Raw genomic sequence first — 13,351 nt, forward strand, 5'->3', positions numbered from 1 at the left:
TCAGGTACTCTGACTACATTCAATAGGAATACTTCTGAAACTGCATCGTGATAGAGCACTTTGAGCTAAAAAAGGCTAATTGCTACTCTGTCGTTCTTACACCCCATTCCCTCCTTTCCCCTTTTGCATCTACAGTTTGACATTCTCTATTACACTCTGTGACATAGACTATTATTATTTCCTGTTCACAAAGTGTCACTTTCCGGCATTTCACTAACTTGTGCAGACTGTCAGCAGCAATACGCATGAGGCAGATCAGAGCAGGTGGGGAGGAAGGTTAAGTTTCACAAACAGTACTTCACTGATCACAGGACTAACTTTTAATGCCATACAGGAAAACTGAACCCAAATCACACCTTGCCTCCCACTTCTAGATAGGTTTTGTGTTGTACATTGAGAAGATTTGGATTGTTTCTTTACTTTCAGGTGAACGGTATTAATATGCTAATATAGAACATAAAGAAAACAGAGAACAGATACAACCTGCAAGAACAGAAATTCCAGCTAGATAAATGGGAATAAAAAAAAATAAATCACAGGAAGATGGGTTAAAAATTGGAACAGACGACCAACAAATGCTGTGAAACTCCATCCTTGGAAACACTCAAAACTGAGGTAGATTTGACTATCAACAAATTTATTTGGCTTTGGAGCTGGATCCACTCTTTGAGCATGGGGCTAGAACAGATGACCTCCAGAGGTCCCTTCCCATTCAAATAATGTTATGATTTTATGAAAGTATATTGCTCCTTTTCTTATCTCAGATATACCAAAAGAAAAGGGATAAACGTCATGATATTAGCAAAAGGAAAAAGTAAAGCAACTTCATGGTTTTAAATTTTTTTAGGAAATAATAGTAAATCATCAGAACAAAAAGGACCAAGGTTTGAAGATATTTTACTTGCGAAGATATGTTAGTAAAACTAATATTTTTGTCTGTTGATAAAATGCTACTTGTCAGACAATGATAACTGGAATGATTTGGCAGTCTTTGGCTGCTGAAACTGACACATTCAACAATACTCCCACAGAAAGAATTTTTGACTGGAATTTAACTGATTTAGTGGATTTAAAAATACATTATCAAGGAAAGCTGGCAATTCCCATGAGATATTTGATTAATAATTTTCAAAGCTTCAGTATATAAATGTTACCCCATCAATAAAGGCTGTCATGTAGTAGCACCACAAGATCCAGTTGTACTAGGCACTGCAGAAACTAAGGTTATCAACAGACCTCTGCAAGCTAAACAATCTAAATCAGTAAGACAGGCTCATGTGGGAAAGGAAGGATAAGGAAGGCATATCATTGTTACCCTTGACTATGAAAAGGCAAAAGGCTTTTTTTGCAATGGATTTTGACACTTGAATTTATGATATACAGCAAAATCTAGAAACACGGACATGCTCTGCAAAACTTCTGCCTTATCACTGCCTTCCAAGAGAGCTTTCCTGTTGTGTGGATAATGGGAGCACAGACAATAAGACATGGTAAATGGCCACTTATTCCAGAGCTGTTGTTGGAAGAACAGAAGCCCAAAGGCTTAGATCAAGCTTCTGTATTTAGCAGATAGTGTGATGGCTGAGGACCTGGGACAGAAAAGCTTCAGAAGCATAGTTCATGAGATGTTCCTCATAAGGAGAAGCCTGAGGTTCTCTGCAGCCAAGACAAAACTTGAGTTCCTCTGGAGTATTTATTTTGACACACAAATTTGAATATGAAATTTTATTAGTGACAGAATTTTTCCATCTGGCTATTACTATAATTTGTCCTTCATCACAAGTGTGGACTTTTATAGAAAGTTGTACATGGAAACAACTTTTAATAAGACCTGGGCCTTTATGAGACACTCCCACCCTCTTGTCAGCTGTAGTCTTCTCACGAGGCAAGACGTATAATGCTAGTTCTCTCTAATGTATCAGTGTTCTTGCATTTATTTGTGCTTAAACAGATGTGCTTGTAGATTCACACTCAGAAGTATTATATTAGACTAGTACACGCAAGTAAGGACATCACTAATAATTTCAGATTTTGGGGTTTAGTTAAGCTAAACCAGAAGCAGCTGAGGCTTCAAAAACCTAAAATGATGGGTCTGCAGAGACGCTACATTTAGCTGGCATATAAAGGTGGACAGAACTCATTGGACACAATGAAAGCTGGCAAAAATTAACAGACAGGTAATCTAATATTACTGCTGTAGCATTGTTCAAACACTGTTTTTAAAGCAAAGGCTACCTGGGAAGAAGTTTAGAATTTGGTGGCAGAGAATTCTATTCACTTAAACTTTGGGCAACAATTACCCAAAACATAAGCGCAGTAATACACCATACAGGTAGCGGAATTGCCTTCTCTGTTGAAAATTTTTTGAGCAGAAGCTGTTCTTTACCCAGTGTAGGTCCCATACATGCTAAATAGAAAACAATATTACAATCTCACCAGAAATTTAGAAATTACATACAACAGCTTTCATCCACCTATCATTAGTTTCATCCATTGATCTCAAGGTATTTCAAAGGGAATCAGTATCTTTCTCCCCATATAAGTCTCAAGGACTCAGACTTCAGAAAATTAAATTTATGTTAGGACCTTAAGGCCACTATGACCCAAGACACAGATTAAGCTGAGAGGAATAACATCTGTATCTTATTATTTACAACTGTAATATGTGCACGGAGAAGTCATGATTAATATTCAGTTAGAAATACCAACACTGTTAGAAAGAAAGGACTGACATGTCTAAATAGAAATCATGTGCTCACAAAATAATATAAGCATTAAGCATTTTTTTTTTTAAATGCTATGAATGCTTTTGTGAGAAATGGAGAAAAGACAGCTATAAAAATTGGGGAAAACAAATTAAAAGGATATATTATAGCAAAGGGAAAAAAACCCTAGTATATTCACAGAAGCTTGCATGCAGAAAGGAGGACACTGATCCAGAAATAATTATACTGGGAAATAGGATAAAGAGGATAAAAATAGCTGCCATTAAACTGTTATTTTTCCTGCAGTTGTCCTATAACATAATGTTTTTTGTCCACTGCCTAAACTGTTTTGTCTCTTATATATCACATGTATTAATACATATACGAAAAGGCAGTAGAGCTGACTGAGATTATATATTTGTGCGGATATATAAAAATGTATTACCTACTATGTACAACATCTAATAAAAACAAAGCTGCCAAAACAATAGAGGAAATGGAAACCTTATAGGTGAACCAAATATATACTTTCAGATGGATATAATTTTAAGTTGATGGGTTATTTCACTATTATCAAGTTTGAATGAGACTATGGAAAGTAAAATTATCAATGGTGAGGTGGAAGGAGATGAATGTGCCAAGAACAGAGAGGCACCATCCCATGAAAGTGTAGGTTTGACAGCAAGCATTTTAATAAATCTGCTAAACTATAGCCTCACTTGATTGGAAAATACAGCATCCATGTTTATGCTGCAACTAGTCCCTATACAAATGAACACTGTGCAGCCTTGAATAAACGCATGGGCTTCCTTTCTTGCTGTTGCAAATAGACATAGCAAATATATTTGTCTCACTGCACGTGACATAATGGAACTGCTGACTTAGACTGTCTTTCTCCAAGGTCCAAAGTAAAGTAGCAAGCCAGCTCTTTCAGTCACTGTGCACCTGAGGTCTAGAGCTTTTCTGCATAGAAGCGTTCACTGCCATCTCTTCATGTTGTTCAACAAAACCAAGAAAACTGTATTACATCTCTCACTCCATAAGTCTATAGATAAGAACCAATGTTCAAAATGAGATTTCATAATCCCTGTCCATGCTTTTTTATTTGCAAAAGTCCCGATGATTACAGTAGAAGATAGGAGAGTTCACTAAATAACATGAACAAGGCTGGAATATCATCTACATATGAAGAACTCTAAAAAAATTTACTTCAATCCAACTCTTGACACAGTTTATTTATGTATCTTTCTATTTCAAGACTGCAAGGAACAGTTTTTCATTAAGATAGAAGCGTTAGCAACTTCAGAAGCCTGTGTATTGTACCTATTATAATAAAATTATTCTAGAATATATTTTATTCTTTCACCATATATCACGTCAAAGAACATCTGGCAAGTATTTTGAAGCAAACAATTTCCCTATTTTCCCTCTCCCTCTCTGTGCCTTTCATTTCAGCCCCTGCCAGATCCCCTTTCTAGTAAAAGCTATAAATATCTAGAAAGCACTTATTCTAATTAGTGTTTCTATATTTTATAACCAGTGACAAACTACTGATTCCAAGATGTTAATCTGAGAAATATGATTTTATCCACTGTAAAAAATGTAGTAAAGAATAGTATATACAGTACCATAAATCTTTGAAGATAGAAAAAAGTCTGCAATAAATTACCATTTTGAATGCTGTTGTAAAACAGGGGCATGTGATCCAAAATTCTTAAGAACTGTGAGACTGTTACAAAATAAATCATTACAATATTAATAGATTATATGGCTTTTCTGTGAAATGCATCATAAAATATTTTAGGTTAAATCTGTAGCAAATACATGAGCAATCTAATAACCTTTCTGATTCACATAATTTTCTATATAAATAATCCCACATAAAATTTTAAAAATAAACCTGCATCTCTAAATTATCTTCTTATTCAGAATTCCATTGGAAGAGGGTACTTATTGACTGAAAATAATTTACATTTTTTTTGTGTCATGGTGTTTAGTTTCTTTTCCCCAGAATTCATGCTGTTGTTTTAGTCAAAGGCGCAAAACTAGATATAAATTTTTGTACTAAAAATGTATTATATTAAGCTTTATTTGAAGCCTTCAAATACATGTCAATTGACTCAGATAGCAAGCTCCTGTTCACAGTAAGGCATTTAGGGACAATCATTACTGAAGTATACAGCAAAGTAACTAAACGTTGCTGAGAGGCCTAACAACATTTGTTAGAAAACAAATAAATGCAGCACCTTGGACATAGACATAGTGATTTAACTGTAACATAAGAAAGGGCATATAGATTTTCACAGTATGAGAAATGAATAGTTTAGTGGATTCATTTGATAGTCTGAAATGTTTGCAAACAGGCAAGCAAAATATTTGAGCATGAAATACCTCAGAAGGAGATTTACAAAGACAAGCTACATTTTTCAAGATGTTTGGAAGGTTAATCTTTCACAATACTGCAACTTTGATGATACTTCAATAGAAGAGTGATATAAACTAAGAAGCACATTTCAATACTATTATGATTAATATGCATTTTAGGTAAATACAGAGGTAGAGAGGGAGAAAAAGCTATTAGGTCCACAGGTAAAATCTGTGACAACAATTTGTATTGTTCTTAATATGTCAGGAAAGTTGAGAATAAAACATTTTTCTTATTCTTTTACTAATACAGAGCATTAACCATACATTTTACTGGTTTCTATAATGCAACCATATAATCCTTCCTAAGAACTTCAAGCAACTGTTGAGAATGAACCTAATTAAGGAACACTTAACCAGCTTATCTCTATCTAAGCGGTCAACAAGGGGGAAGATTCATGTCAGAATGGGTGCTTTATACAAGCAGACAAAATAATCTCCAACATGGGAAGTAAAAGAAATTCCAATATTGTAGAACAAAGAAAAATAAGAAGTCTTTAGAAGGTTTACCGAATAATCTACAAGAAATAATTTGAGAAACCTTACTTCTTTCCTCTCCCCACTGTTTTTTTTTTTTCCTGGGAGGGGGTGGGGAAGAAGGAGGAGAAAAACTTGACAGTTACAATTGCATGAAAATTATTTGCAATGCTAAAAGGGACAATTAAATTTTGTCATTTCATGTATTTAACAGATTTCTTATAAGTTGTGCTCTGTAGTATGAAATATTTAAAAGATTGTTTAACTTGTAACTGCCAAAAAACTTACACAAGGAACTTGCTTTCTTTTTAACTGAGTATGCAGCTAATAGCAAGTTCTTAAATGTACAAAAATACAAGCACATAACTTTGGAACTCAGGCATTAAATTATGTATTTCAATTATATAACTGTTTCTGGGAGAACATATAAAACAGAGACAAATATAGATGAATTAATTTCACCAAAGTGCTTAGGTGAGTATCTACAGGGAAGTGACATAAATCCAATCTCTAATCACACTCGAGGAGTGGTATATAGAGAGGATAATGCTGGTTATCAATGTGTTCCACAGGCACTCTAGAGTGAAATATTAATGTATTTAGTATAATAAAATATGTATTTAAGACATTCTGGATCTAATATGTATTCAACTTATTCAGAGCTACTGCAATAAATTAACACTTCTACATTTGTTTGTTAGCTGACATGCAACCCAAAACCAAATGAACTGTGGAGTTCTGAGAGAAAAATATGAATTCTCTAGACATATAGGAATTTATCCAGGCAATGTAGTGGTTTAAGAGACTCTGAGTAAGAGGCAAACAAGCTTGCTCTCTCTCCCCTCTTATCCCCTCCCCCCGGCTTCTGCTGTATTTCACTCGTGTAAAAGCAAACAAACAATAAAACCCCAAAGATTAAATAAGAATTTCATTATTTCACATTCCTTCAGGTCTAAAATGACTTGAAGGTTTTTAATCATACTTTTGGAAGAAAACTCAAACAGAAATAACCATTTCTGAGAAGCAGGTTTATAAGAAAGTTACCTTTATCCCAAAATGATGTGAAAAATTAAATTAAATTTAACCCTAAGTCTTTACAACAAAAGAAGCCTCACTAGGTAACAGTTGGTAAAGACTTATTAAATACGCATCTGAAATGTTATTTTGTTCCTTTAAGTTGGTTTGTAAATGTCTACTCCTAAGGAAATGTGCTCAAGGAGAGAATATTAACCAGCACATTACAATCCCTTGAATCACTTCTCTAACTTCTGTATCTTATGCAGTCTTGCATAATTTTATCCAGGCAGCTTTATCTTTATATCAAAGACAGTGATACTAAATGTGACTATGCTCTGCCTGTAAAATCTCGATAGTCTAGCATATACATGACTGAATAGAAACACATTTATCTACTACCCCACAACCAATAAAATGCCAGCATGGATTTACCGGGCTTTTTTCCACTGTGCATTTGGGCTTAGCATTCTCTCTAGACAACATAGATAAGGACTGACCTCAAAAAAGCAGAAATCTTGCTGCTTAAGAATATGCGCTCACTGATTCCTGAAATGTGAAGAGTACCAGGCTAGAAACCATCTCTCTCTTCTTAAACAGTTTCTGTTAACCTTAAAGGAAGAATTGTTCTCATTGTTACTATTATATAATCACAGGGATTACTATTAGTTAACACAGTTGAATTCACTAAGCTTCACACCAATTCAGGTGCAGTCAACCTGCAGTTGCCAGGGCCTGCTACCCCAGGTGCTGTTGCTGGAGGAGGGTTTCCTTCTCATCTGCAGCTTGTATCTTACACCTGTGCTGGAAACACCCAAACAATCATCCGACTAATGTGTGCTGACTGACAGTCACAGAGAACTTGCTTCTTCTAGATTAGGATTGGGACACTTGCCAGTACAGTCAAGATGCTGAAGTTTATGCAAGATTCAGAAAAACAGAAAAATATACAGTAGGACCTGCTTCTCCCCTAATATAACTGTCTGTCCTGAGACAAAGCATACTATTCTCTTCCTGATAAATAAATGCTAAGCCTAATCCTCTTATTTGTGAATGGCTTGTGAATGTAAAGATTACCTATATGAATTAATAATGGATGATTAACACCGAGTACAGTTACATAACCTAGTAAATCACATTTTTTCTTCTGTATAGTATCTCTGAGGTATGAGAGAACATCGTCTTTTAAAACAGGTCTGTCTTTCAAACACACACTACTGAAATAGCGCATGAAAATTGGGAACCTGACTACATAGATGAGATCATCCGGAGAACCAGCAAGGTTTCAAAAAGTAAAGCATTCCTTAAAGCATTCCTTCTCTTACTCACTTTCAGAATCATCACTCAGCCATCAGCTCTACTGTTGGTGATGGTGCTTAAAATAAGGTGACTGAAACATGTCACAGCACAGGACAATATGGCCTGTTAACAGTATTGCTATCACTTCCACTAAGAGCCCTCTTGTTCCCTGACACAGAAAGGCAGCTGGTATGCCAGAACAACAAAGAAAAGGTCTTTCAAGTACTGAGACACCGAAGAGTTACAGAGTTCACTCCTATGTGGTTCCTACCACGCCTGTTCTGCAGTTTTTTTGCAGTTTCACCTCCATATTCAGTTTGGTTTAGGTTATTTGTAGATGGCAGAGAGAACCACCAGCTTCCATAGAGTGATTCATGGATGCTTCACATTTCCCAGAAAGTTTTAATCGTTATTATGACTGATAGAAATCTCTAATAAAAACAAGAAACCACACAATACTTGTATTGATTTATATACTACACAGCTGGTTCCATCTGTATTTTGAAATGTCATTTACACACTGGCACAGCAGGTGGAACAAGTACTAACAATGGAACAGCAGTCTGTCTCATATCCTTCAAACATGTTTAATGAATAATTTGTTTAATTTGCTGCCCAGTAGGTCTGCAAAAAGCAAGCTTCCTTCCTTTACTGGTGTTTATGCTAGAATGCACTTTGAATGATGTCTAAGAATCAACCTGAGATTTGGAACAATATGTAATGGTTTCTGTCTGTTTGGACTTTTGATTTTCCTGGACATAAAAGCAAACTTGAGTTCAATCTGCAATGCATACAGGCTCAAATATTTAAGCGTTTAATATATAAAAATAAGAATGTATGTTTCTGTATGTGTTTGCAGGTGCATAACTCAAATTGGTACATCTCAGTTAGAAAACAATTTTTCACTGTGGTCAAGCTTTGTACAGAACAAGAACAAGTAGGACAAAGGCACCTTTACCACGGTGTGCTCCCTCAGTTCTGAGAGCTGCTCTGTCCTGTGCCAGCTCCCTGTGTTGCAAGGTACCAACAAGGCAATCTGTGAGCAGATGACTCATCCGCACTCAATATTATCAGTGGCAGGATGGGGTGAGCAGCATAGGTAGCGATATGTGAATACTTTCTCCCTGAAGATTTTTGAAGGCAGAGGAAATATACTGAAAGGGTAAACAGAATAAACACTTTCCTGTGACAGAAAGAAGACCGTGAAGGAATAGCATCTGTCCATGCATCTCATATTACATGGAATTGTAAAGGATAAAACTATTTTACCTGTATCTCTGCTTTATATAGCCTACAAAATTAATTTCTTCCCACAGAAATAAACAGAATGATTAAAAGAAAAAAATCCAAACCTTGGAATCCAAATTTTTTCCACAATGGAAGGGCACTTTTTAAAGATAATTTCCCTATGTTCCTTCAATTAGTTTAGTAATGACATCCATATCACAAAGCTTATTTCTTCTTATCTAATATGTAGATGCCGAGGAAAAAGAAAGGGGGGGGGGGGCGCGGAGGGGGGCACATTTCTCTGTGATGGGCTGAGCAGTTAGCACGTATCAGATTAACTGCAAATACCAGACACTTCATTGCAGTCTTGCAGCCTTCATGCCAAATTTGTCATATTTTAACTTGCTAGTTGCTACAGAAACTTTAGTCAGAATATCTATTTTCATTTCAAAATTCCTCAGTTTCAAGAAGAAAACAAACATTTCTTAGAATTTTTCAGCTTTTGCAAAACATCTAATTTTCAGCAAGAGTATTCCCAAATGAATCAGAAATATCATCTTTCATCACAGTGCTAATGACATCCTACAAGGTGATAAAATTAGCAGCTGGAAAGTGTAATCTTGCCACCACACTTCCCAGTTGGCCATTCATTTTTTCCAAGCTGTTGTCCCGTTCATACCACTTTCTCAACAATTTCCATATTATTTGTTTGCTTAAATGCCCAAAGTATATGTTGCTGACAAGTCTTTCCTAAGATAAACATTTTCATTATTCTCATGAGAGTTTTGTCTCCCAAGAAACTTCTCTTCTTGTCTCCATGATCACTATTCTTTTATAAAGCTTGCTCAGATCACTTACAAAATTATGATTTCCAAATAATTTTCTCAGCTATGTTTATTCTCAAACTGGCCTGATAACCACAGGCTCATTAACATTTCCTGGTGGTTTGATCTTCTCTGATAAAGGAATTTGTGCTTTTGATAGTGTGAGCATTTCGCTTCCTAATTAGGAAACAAACACGAGAGTACACTTCTTGGCTCAAAGAATTTCACAACTGCTGAGAAAGTGAATATATCTGTTTCACTCCTGAAAATCCTAAATCGACAAAAAGAAACATTAACTGAAGTTCAGACTAATGAGATTCAAACAACCTATCCAAAGGCCACTTCAGCTCATGAAACCATTTAGCTCTGAGACAGACAGTAAAGTCCCTTCTACTGCTTTTACCATGGAAAAGGTTGCTTGTAGGATTTTAGAAGGCAGGCTCTAATATTTTGAATGGCTTTGAGATGGTTTTTTTGCCTGTTTCTAATTCTCCTCTGCAAATTTCTTGCGAAGAATATTATCATGTCATTTACCTGCTGGCAAATCCCAGACTGAATGATATGACTCATTCAAGTACTGCAGTCCACTTGCCCAAGTCACCTGCCTTGCCATCAGAGGTCCATGCTGCCGTGCAAGAATTGCTAGGCTAGACTCAGAACTGAGATCATATTAGACAACTCAGTCCAGAAAGTGTTCAAACTGATGTACATGTATGCTTTCCTCTAGCTTCTTCATTACGTCCATTACACTAAGATGGATTTGCTCTAAACACTTATTGATTCACTGCACTTGGACTCACATTGAGCTTCCAACTTGTGCTCCTTTATTTACAGCACTCATTCATTAATTTCATCAGTAGTATGACAACAGAGCAAGCCCAGTGCTGTGGCAGCAGTATGAAAGCTAGCCCTGGGACTGAAAAGGGAATAGCTGCGTGGCACAGAACCCCATGCTAACTCACTTTTTAACTCCTGTAAGTTATCCTTTTTGGCAGTGCAAGCTGGCATTGAGAGGTGTGCTCCTTACAGTAGCAATACTAAGCTTGGATAACTGAACATGCTTGCTATACCTTGCTTAACTGTTGGCTGGATTCAACACAACTGTGCTGTTTGAGGGCAAGTGTCATGATCTGTATTTTTGTTTTGAAGGAAAACACTGAATTGTTTATCTGTCCAAATCATCCCTTTAGCTTGCTTTATCTTAACTGAAGAGGATAAACTGCACAGTGAACTCTAGAATATTTAAATTCTTACAGTGTTTCTGTTCTCTGTTTTCTTTCTTTGTCTTCTCCACAAAGCAACTATTTTTCAGCCTAAATAATTATGAAGGAGGCTTCCATGGATGGGCATATATCTTAACCCAAATTTCTGAAACCCTGCGCTTACACAGAGGTTTATCTGTAAGACCGTCACAGATGTCCTAGAGCAGCTGCTGCACTGTAGGTCCAACGTGGTCCAAAAAGTAATGTGTTAATGTCCCTCAATTCCAGGGGAACCCCAAAATATTCCATTTCTCTGACTCCTATTTTACTCTTAGTGAATGCAACAGACTGTTTGCCTTTTTGCACAATAGGAGTCTAATTTGGAACAGGATGCTATTGAACAAAATGCAGTTGTAAATTCTATGATTAACAGAAAATGTGTTTTTGTCTAATTCACAACAAAGCAAAGTGAGGTAAAGGAAATAAGGAGCGGTTGGTGGCCCAGTGTAGCTCTGGGCTTTTAATGCCCAGGAGATGCTTATTAAAAGAAGTTGCTAAAATAAACCTTTTAAAAGACGACAAATTGGATGTGTGCAATTAAGCTGGGGGATGCTGATTGGACAAGGCATGTGCTTAATTTTAAAAAGTCTGCTCCTCTTGCACATTTTGTGAATGAAATTAGAATACTCTTGCTAATATTTTGCCAAGACTTCTTTTTCCTTTCATTTGAAAAGGAAAAGGATATTATTCCAAGATGAGACATAAGGTAAGTCACAAAACATAAGTCTCTCAGCAGTGAATATAGTGATCCAACGCAGTCAGAAAAACAAACAAACAAAACAACCCAATAACTTTTAAATGCATTTACATATTTAATACTATTGGAAGCATATTTTCAAAAATGGGTATTAGTGGTGTTTATATGCTAAATGCAGTTTATAAATCCTGAAAAGTGTGATGCACACAAATGCCTCAAACATGTCAGATCAAATATGTTTGAAAAATGGGGTAAAGTTTCAAACTTGTAGGTTTGAAATCAGGACTGGAGAGAAGAACATAATCCCCACAAAGTTCTGATTTACTTATTTCCCTTTTCTACTTTTCACTTTTGCACCTACTAGTTCACACAAGCCTTTGATTTTTCATAGAGGCAGTTCTATTGCCTGTGAATAAATTCATGCATTCCAACTATCAACAAAACTTCTGAGCTTTACTAGCTCCTGGTGAATTCACAGAGATCCCACCTTTGGTGTATTCATAGAGCACCAAAGCCTCTCAGGAATTCGGGTTCACAACTGTTCAAAGGCAGAACCAGAGCTCTGGCTGTGTGCAGCCAGCCCACCTATGCGGATGACATGATGCTACTGCCCACAACAACAGGGGAAGGCACTCAGTGACAGAGAATATCCTGCATTTTTAATTGCATTCTTATATTTTCTTGATTCTGTAGCTCCACAGTCCCTCTTAAACAGAAAACTTAAACACAGAACCACAGTGTTGGACTTCATCTAGTCTTACTGCTGAATAAATAGGTGGCTCTCCTAGTTTCATGCAAGTACTTACTTTCCATTGCTTGTTATTTAATTTTATTTGCTTAGAAGCTGGTAATGCAAATGTGGTTTATGGAACAAATTTTTATGAAAACAATTAATTTGCTTTGGTCTTGTTATTTATTCCTCTGTATTACCATGAGGAAAGAAAATTGACCCAATTGCTTTGTTTACAGTATAACCAAATGACATAGGTGCTGCACCATTCATTGTCTTTGTAAGAAGTAATAAGGTCGCAGAAAAAGCTGGAGCAGTCTGAACTTACTTTCCTTTAGGGCTGACTACATTAACACACTTACTGAAGGAGGGGACAGTAGTGATCCAGTCAGTACTTATCAGGACAAAATTAGTAATGATACACAATCCCAGTGGTTTAAAAGTAAGGAGCTCCAATTCTAACAAAAGTCCTAGTAATGCCCTGGTTTAAAGTCCGAGTGAAATCTGTGTATGTAACTCGCCAAAACAGCTTAGTATTAACAACAAATATATATATACCCAAACCCCTGAACCAAACAACTTTTACCGTTCAGTGTTCACATATGGATATCAAGCTCTCTCTACAGTGCTGAAGGATCGATCACAAGGTAATCTGTTGAGAAAGGTCAAAAAACCCAGTCAATTGGAAACTG

This window comes from Falco rusticolus, chromosome 8, assembly GCF_015220075.1.
Source record: "Falco rusticolus isolate bFalRus1 chromosome 8, bFalRus1.pri, whole genome shotgun sequence".
Classification (NCBI taxonomy): domain Eukaryota; kingdom Metazoa; phylum Chordata; class Aves; order Falconiformes; family Falconidae; genus Falco; species Falco rusticolus.